This window comes from Phodopus roborovskii, unplaced genomic scaffold, assembly GCF_943737965.1.
Source record: "Phodopus roborovskii unplaced genomic scaffold, PHOROB, whole genome shotgun sequence".
NCBI classification, from domain to species: Eukaryota; Metazoa; Chordata; class Mammalia; order Rodentia; family Cricetidae; genus Phodopus; species Phodopus roborovskii.
The window spans coordinates 10,960,238-10,967,533 of NW_026126546.1; the positions used below are offsets into that span (position 1 = coordinate 10,960,238).

The window sequence follows — 7,296 nt, forward strand, 5'->3', positions numbered from 1 at the left end:
CTGGCCATTAAAACTTTTACCAGAGTGAGCAGGAAGTATGGCCCTAAAATCCTTTAAAAACAACAGAGACTTCACCCTAGGCTCCTCATGGTTCCTGGATGCAAGGTTCCAGAGCAGTGTCAGTCTTCAACTGCTAGACCAGGGCATCAGTCTTTGGCTTCTAGGCCAAGAAGATCAGAAAGATTCTCCTGTAGGTAGGGACTGGCCTACCTTGACATGACAGAGAAAAACAATCAACCTTCCAGTGTCTCACCTGTGCAGGTTGTGGGTGAGGTGAAGTGCAGTTCTTCATTCAGGAACTAGCGTTGCCAAACTTGAAGAAAGCTCCAGATTGAGCCTGTTGGTGCCTCATCACCTCCTGAGGTGGCCCCATCACCCCTTCAAGTAACCTCATCACCTCCTGAGGTGGTCCCAGGGATGCTGCCAGAAGCTAGATTTCTGTCTATCATGGGAAGCACTTTTCACTCTTTTCTGCTTCTCCCTTGAGTTAAACACCTTAAATACCATATTCAACAGATCACTAAGGTGTTTGAGGGCCATCGTCTAGTCTCTTTTAAGTTTTCTCTCTGTCTCTCTTGACACAAGGTCTCTCTACACAGCTTTGGTTGTCCTGGAACTTACTATGTAGATCAAGTTGGCCTTGAACTCACAGAGATAATGCCTACCTCTGCCTCCCAAGTTCTGAGAATAAAGGTGTTTTCCACCATGACTGGCAAGTTCTCTCTTAATACATCTGATTAAAGGCATGTGCCACCCCACTGCCCAGCTTAGCAAAACAAACTTTAAATCACAAATACAGTTCATGGAGAGACTGGGGAACCATATTTTTCCTGATCCCTTTTTTTTTCACGTCAGGTAATGTGCCCACACCATAACAAGGTTTAATGGGCAGCACACGTCATGCAGAGGTGTGAATCCCTAATCATCACACTTATGAACCAAAAAGGATCTCCTGATCCTTTCATAGTATAATTTTACAAAATATCAGTTTCTTATATGACACAGTTTCTTCAAATAGCTAAAGCTTTACACAGTTAGCAAAGGTGTTTATAGTTAGATGTACATCTTTAAGTTAGCTTCTATTATCTGAAAGAGAACCTGAGGAGTTCATAAATCTTCACCATCAAAGAGGTTTCATGCTTTTGTCCTTAGCTGTCATTTTTTACTCCTAGAACAAAAGCCATCATAAAAAATTCTACCTTTGTCCTAAAATATCTTAGAGGCCTGGTGTTATCTTCTTAGTCTAGGGAAAATAAAATAAAACCATCTTCAAACACCTCTTTTTCTAAACAAGAGTTGAATCCAAGTTACATATATGATATGCTATAGCAAATTAAGATTACCTATACATAGATTTTTAACTATGGTTAATTTAAACCATTTTTGTTACAAGTTTTGAGCTAACTTTTTTCTGCTTGGGATTTTATACCTTTTTTATTTTATTTTTGCCCCGAGACAGGGATTATAGGGGTTGTCTGTATTGCCCTGGCTATCCTGGAACTCACTCTGTAGACCAGGCTGGACTTAAACTCAGAGATCTGCCTGCCTCTGTCTCCCAAGCGCTGAGATTAAAGGTGTGTGCCACCACCACCACATTTTAAAAAAAGCACACCCTAATGATTTTATAAATCCCAAGGTATTTCAGCAAATCTTCAAAGACAGTGAACACAATCAAGGGGGTGCAGCATTGAGAACCAAAGTCTGTGATTACCCTTAGCCCTCAGTGACCTCTACTGGAAATAGTTTACCTCTTGGTTGTTCTGAGTACAGTGTTTTTTTTTTTTTTTTTTTTTTTTTGAGCTGTTCTGTTTTGTTCTCTTTTCACCCTTCACAGAGCCAGGTATCCTTCCTGACCCAGGACAAAGGCTTTGAAGACATCTTAAAAAAAAAAAAAAAAAAAAACATGCTTGGGTCTGTAGTGGGCAGGGCAAATTCCACCTGTGGAGCTTTTCAGTAGAGTACAACTGCATGTGACAATATTCTAATATTCCAGTATTAGCCATACTTAGAAGACATCTAAATCTCAGCCAGAATCACTGGTTGGAGGAAGGGACAGGAGTGAGTATAGAGAAAGAAGGCCTTGAGACCAGAGCTTTTCAAGAGCAGAGAGAGTAGAGAAAATAGAGACAAAGGATTTTCAGATCACATGTGTGGTGGCAGAAGTCATAATCCACAAAAATCTGGAAACCAGGCATGCATTATCTGGTCATTGACACTGATTACCTAGTTTGTACTGAGGTCAAGTTGTGTGCGGCTTCCCAGAGCCTCTGAGGAGAGAAAGAGACTAGAGAAGGCAGGTGAGAGGGATCAAGGGGTCTAATAAGAGCACATGGTCAGTTCATGCCCCAGGAGTGGGCTAGAGACAGAGCAGGCAGAAAGGAGAGCCCTCGAAAGGCTGGCAGTAAAGAATCCCCGGGGGCAGAGCAAGGAGGGATTGGCCAGGCTTGGAAAAGTGTCATAAACAGGAAGGCACCAGCCAGAGGAGGGCTCCAACAGCAGGGCCACAGAAGGGCGACGCTGTGAGGGGTAGGCATTGGGGGACAGAGTCTCAATTCGAGGGCACCTATGGTGACATTTTGTCTATGATAAAACAAATAAAGCTTACCTGAAGATCAGAGTGCAAAGCTAGCCACTAGTTAGCCACAGAGGACACGCAGTGGTGGCAGATGAATCTCTGTGGGTTCAAGGCCACCCTGGGAGACATGAAAGCAAAGCAATCTAAAAGAGAAACAGAGCTCACACCTTTGATCCAAGCATTTGGGATGACACGCCTTTAATCCCAGCACTAGACAGGAATGTAAGATGGGAGGAGACAGAAGCAGGGCAGTCTGCAGTCATGCTGAGGACACGATCACCCCTTTTGGACTGAGCCTTGGTATCAGCAAGGACTCTCTAGTGGTTGGCTGCTTTGCTTTTGTGATCTTCATCTTAAACCCCAGTATCTGTCTCTGGGTTTTTAAAAAAAATTACTAATACCAATTACAATTGGTGCTACAGGCACTCCCAAGCAGACAGAGACTTGTCGGAGAGATGGCCAATCAGTGGGGGGAGGGGGTGTTGTCCCTTCTCCACATGATAGGGCACCCAGGAAGTGGTAAGAAGTTGCCTAATGTACCAACACAACTTTGTAGCAAATTCCAGGGAGACAGACAGAGTGAAGCTCCAGCAAGTTAACAAAAACCAGAGAGACAAACCAGGCAGCTCCAGGAGGACACTTAACTGGAGTAACCAAGGAGAGACTGTAGGTAGAGCAGATGGAGGAGAGAAACGGCTGAAGAAATGGGCTCTAAAATTTGGAGTTGAACGTGGTGGGAAGAGGAAGTGAACACAGAGATGAATAATCCATGCCCAGGAAGGTAAGATGGGCAGTTTGGTTGTTAGGAGGGGTGGGACTCTTTGAAAGGGGGCAGGTTAAGGGATGTTCCTAGTAAAAAGAAATCTGCCTTTAGGCTTCTTACCCTTCATAAAATCCCTTGTCCAGTTAAAGTCCTTCTGTTTAAGACATTGTCATCAGCTCTGCCATTTTGGGAGGCTGCTTTAGACCTAACAATATTCAGTCACAGAAGTAACCCCACACACACATTTACTTTCTGGATTAAAGAAAAATAATTATTCCCACACATGCGCTCCCTTATCTCACCTCCTTCCCCTGTGTACCTTTCAGTAAATTACTAGAAAGTGGTAGCGCAAACGAAAGAGGTAAAGTCTTCCTTTGATATGTCAACAAATGTATTTATTTATCCCTTTCCATTTAGTATTGTCTGAAACTGATGCATGCGTGTATACTGTGCGTGTTTCTTTATGTCACTGGCAAACAGCAGTGACTATGGAAAAAAAGAAATGGGTCAAGCAGCGCTCTGTTACTGACTGGGCTTGCATCTGCCCTGCCTTGATCCACATCAGTCTTCAGGGATGGTTGCTTGTCTGTATCGGGAATTTGGCAGTCTGTTTCAGCTGCCCTGCTGAGATAGGAGGTACAACAGAACTCAAACCATCCCTTTTCTCTCTGCACAGAACTACAGAAACTTCACACAGAAAGACTAGGGCTTGCAAGATGGCTTAGCGTGTGAGAGCACTTACTGCCAAGACTAATGGCCCAAATTTTATCCCCAAGACCTGACTCCTGCAAGTTGCTCTCTGACTTCCATATGTGCTCCCTCCCCTTCTCATACACACACAAAAATAAAGTTCGAGAATTTAGAAAAGAACAAGCTCTAGTCAAACCTGAGCATCCCCTGACTGTCTAATGAGACAGAAATAATCCTATAAAAGCTAAAGAAATGATGTTCAGATATCTGACTCCTTTTTATATTTATTTATGTATATGAGTATTTTGCCTGCATGCACATATGTAGCTGTGTGAATAGCTGGTACCCAAGAAAGTCACAGGAGGATGTTGGATTCCCTGGAACTGGAGTTACTGATGGTTTAAGTCTGTGGGGGCTAGAAACTGAAAGCTAGATCCTCTACAAGAGCAACAGGTGTTCTTAACCACTGAGCGCTTCGCCACCACTCCAGCCCCCACAGCACGTGACTCTTAGTGATTATGGTCTTTCACGAATGTTTTAACTGTCATTGCTGTTAGTGTGTGGGGCAAAGGTCAGGGGAAGACTCTGTGGAGCTGGTTCTCTCCTTCCACTCTTATGTGGGTTCCAGGATTGAACTCAGGTCAGCAGACTGGCATGATGCAGGCCTTTCTGGCTGAGACATCTTGCCAGCCCAGTTTTCAAACATTTAACTCATATTTTGTTCTCAAACCTTTCTAATTCTTTCATTCCAGAAATCCTGTCACACTGGTCTATTTGTCACTCCCTCACTCATTTTTACACTTCCCAAGCTGCATGTTCCTTTCTTCCTATCCACTATCTGAATCCCTCTTCTGGGCTGTTGCTGCTGCCTATGACGGGCTGTCTAAATGGTGAAACTCACGCTGCCCAGCTGAGGCTTGGCCTGTACTGTTCTTGCCAACATAACCTTCTCCCGACTGTATTGTGAGCTGACCACTGAAAACCAGCCTCAACATGTGCTTAAGAACTCACCCACATTGAGACTCTTGCCAAAGTCATGCTCAGGTAATATGATCTTCCAATGTGTTTGAAAACAAAAAATAAACAAAGCATTGTTATGTGAAAAAGTAAAAATTTATGACATTCTGAGGAAATCATATTTTTTTTTTAAGTCTAAGGGAATCTATTCCATTTAGTATCAATTCTGGGGAATAAAGGCAGGTAAGAACAGATGATTAACCTAAACTACATTACATTTTATATAATAAATGTTCTAGTAGCACAGGGATAAACCAAAATCCAGGGCTATAAGCAAAACGTTTTAGGAAGTGTCTAGTCATTTTATAGAACTATACAGTTGTCCCTTGATATGCTAGCTGCTTTTGAGTAGCTATAAGCAGTTATCTAAGAGAAACAATTCCAAGCAAAGATTTGTTTGGGCTCATGGATTCTGGGGGTTGATGGCTGCTTGACCCATAATTTGGCAAGAACATTACAGGAAGAGGAAGCAATTTACATCATGGCAGACAGGAACCAGGAAGGAGACAGGCAAGACACAGCTAAGTACATACTCTCCACTGACTCAGGTCCACCACCTTCCTGTAGCAGACTCCATCCGTGGGATGATCCATTCACCCATCCATCTGTGGGAACTCCTTCACGGGTGTACCCAGAAACTTGCTTTAGGAATGCTATGTATTCCTCAATCCAGGTGATAATCAAAATTAACCAGCATATTCGGTGTCCAAGGGAAATTAATGCAGCCACAACTTTCCCTCAGGCCCTCAGGTATTACAGTAAAGGCCTAGTAAAGGGCACCAAGTAATTGGCAGAGAAAGGCCATGCCACATCACATGAGAGCGGGAAAAGGGAAAATTAGCTGTTAGAGTCAAAGACCTCAACAGCAGTAAAACTGTATGGGAGAGGGGAGGGCCCAAGAAAGAATGAGGGCACCATTGCTGGAACCACCAGACTTGCAAAGGAAGCAGAAGCCCCCTCTTCTAAGCTGCCTCACTCAGAGATTTTAGACAGAAATGCTTTTTTTTTTTTTTTTTTTTTTTTTTTTTCTATCAAAGTGCTGATGACTCTACTTGCAGAAGTGGCTCATTCTAAAAGCCCTCTCTGCTGCTTGCTTTCTGAGCTTTAATAAATCCTGGATTAGCATGAAAACCACCCAGGCACTGACTCCCCACATTTCCCGACGAGCTGTCTGGAGTTGGCTTCTTCTTATTGAGTAACTTCCCCACGTTGGAAAACTGCCCAGCGCATGGAACTTCGGACTCCCCACTAAACTCAGAGCAGGGCAGAAGCATCCCCCGTGCCAATCCTGCAAACCCAGACTGGCTTTTCTTCCTTGTTTTGTTTTCCTCTTTTTTTTTTTTTTTTTTTTTTTTTTTTTTGCTTTCTCACTCATAGCAATTCCTGAGGTTTTTGTTTTGCTGGGTACTGAACCTGGGACTTTGCAGACACCACACACTGCTGAATGACACTCCCATCACCTATGTTCTTTTGAACACAAGTGGGATTTGAGTTCCTATCCAGTGCTTTGAATTACAGCACATGGGAGTCCAAGCTGCCTTAGTTCTGCTATCTTACAGCATGCACCACCAGATCGGAGGAGCCTTTGTTCCCTCCCCTGTTCCAGCGCTCCACCGTCTTGGAATGTGTCTCCAGATTCCTAGGACGGCTGTTCTCTCTGGAGGGCCACACTAATGTTTCCAGTCTTAACAATTTTGCTGGCTGGCACTTCATGTAGGCTCACATACACTTTCACTGTTTCTAAAATGTCATTCCAGCCCATGTCTGCCTTTCTCCATTTCCTTCTGCTCGTCCTCCACTCTGGCTGAGCTTCTAAAGAACCAAGGTCCTCAGCCTTACCACATTACCATCAGCCCCTTAGCTGGCTCACGTGTAATCCCAGCACTCAGGAAGTTGAGTCAGAAGGCTAGATGAGATTGAGGCTAGCCTGGACTACAGTGTCTCTCTACCTACAAAATGGTAAATGAAAGATGCTTCAAGTGCATTTTTTTTTTAGTTTTTTCTTAATTACAATTATATATACAATAACTTACTGCTTTTGTCAGGTTCAGCAGGGGTAACTACATCCACAGCATTGTGCAACCATCATCACCATGCATTTCCAGAGTGCTTTCTGTTGTAAAACTGAAATTTGTATCCATTTAAGCACTAACTTCCAATTTCTCCTCTCCCTAGCTCCTGGAAATCATACTTCTAATTTCTTTGAACTTGTTGCTTCTAGATACTTCATAGGAGTGGGATGCACAATGCT

General features: G+C 43.4%; 1 non-coding gene across 1 annotated transcript; it reads right to left on the reverse strand.

The window, feature by feature from the left end:
- Positions 1-844: 844 nt before the first annotated feature.
- LOC127233833 (small nucleolar RNA U13) lies at positions 845-949 on the reverse strand. Its single transcript, XR_007835524.1, has one exon. It is a non-coding gene; the product is annotated as a small nucleolar RNA U13 (small nucleolar RNA).
- Positions 950-7,296: the final 6,347 nt, after the last annotated feature.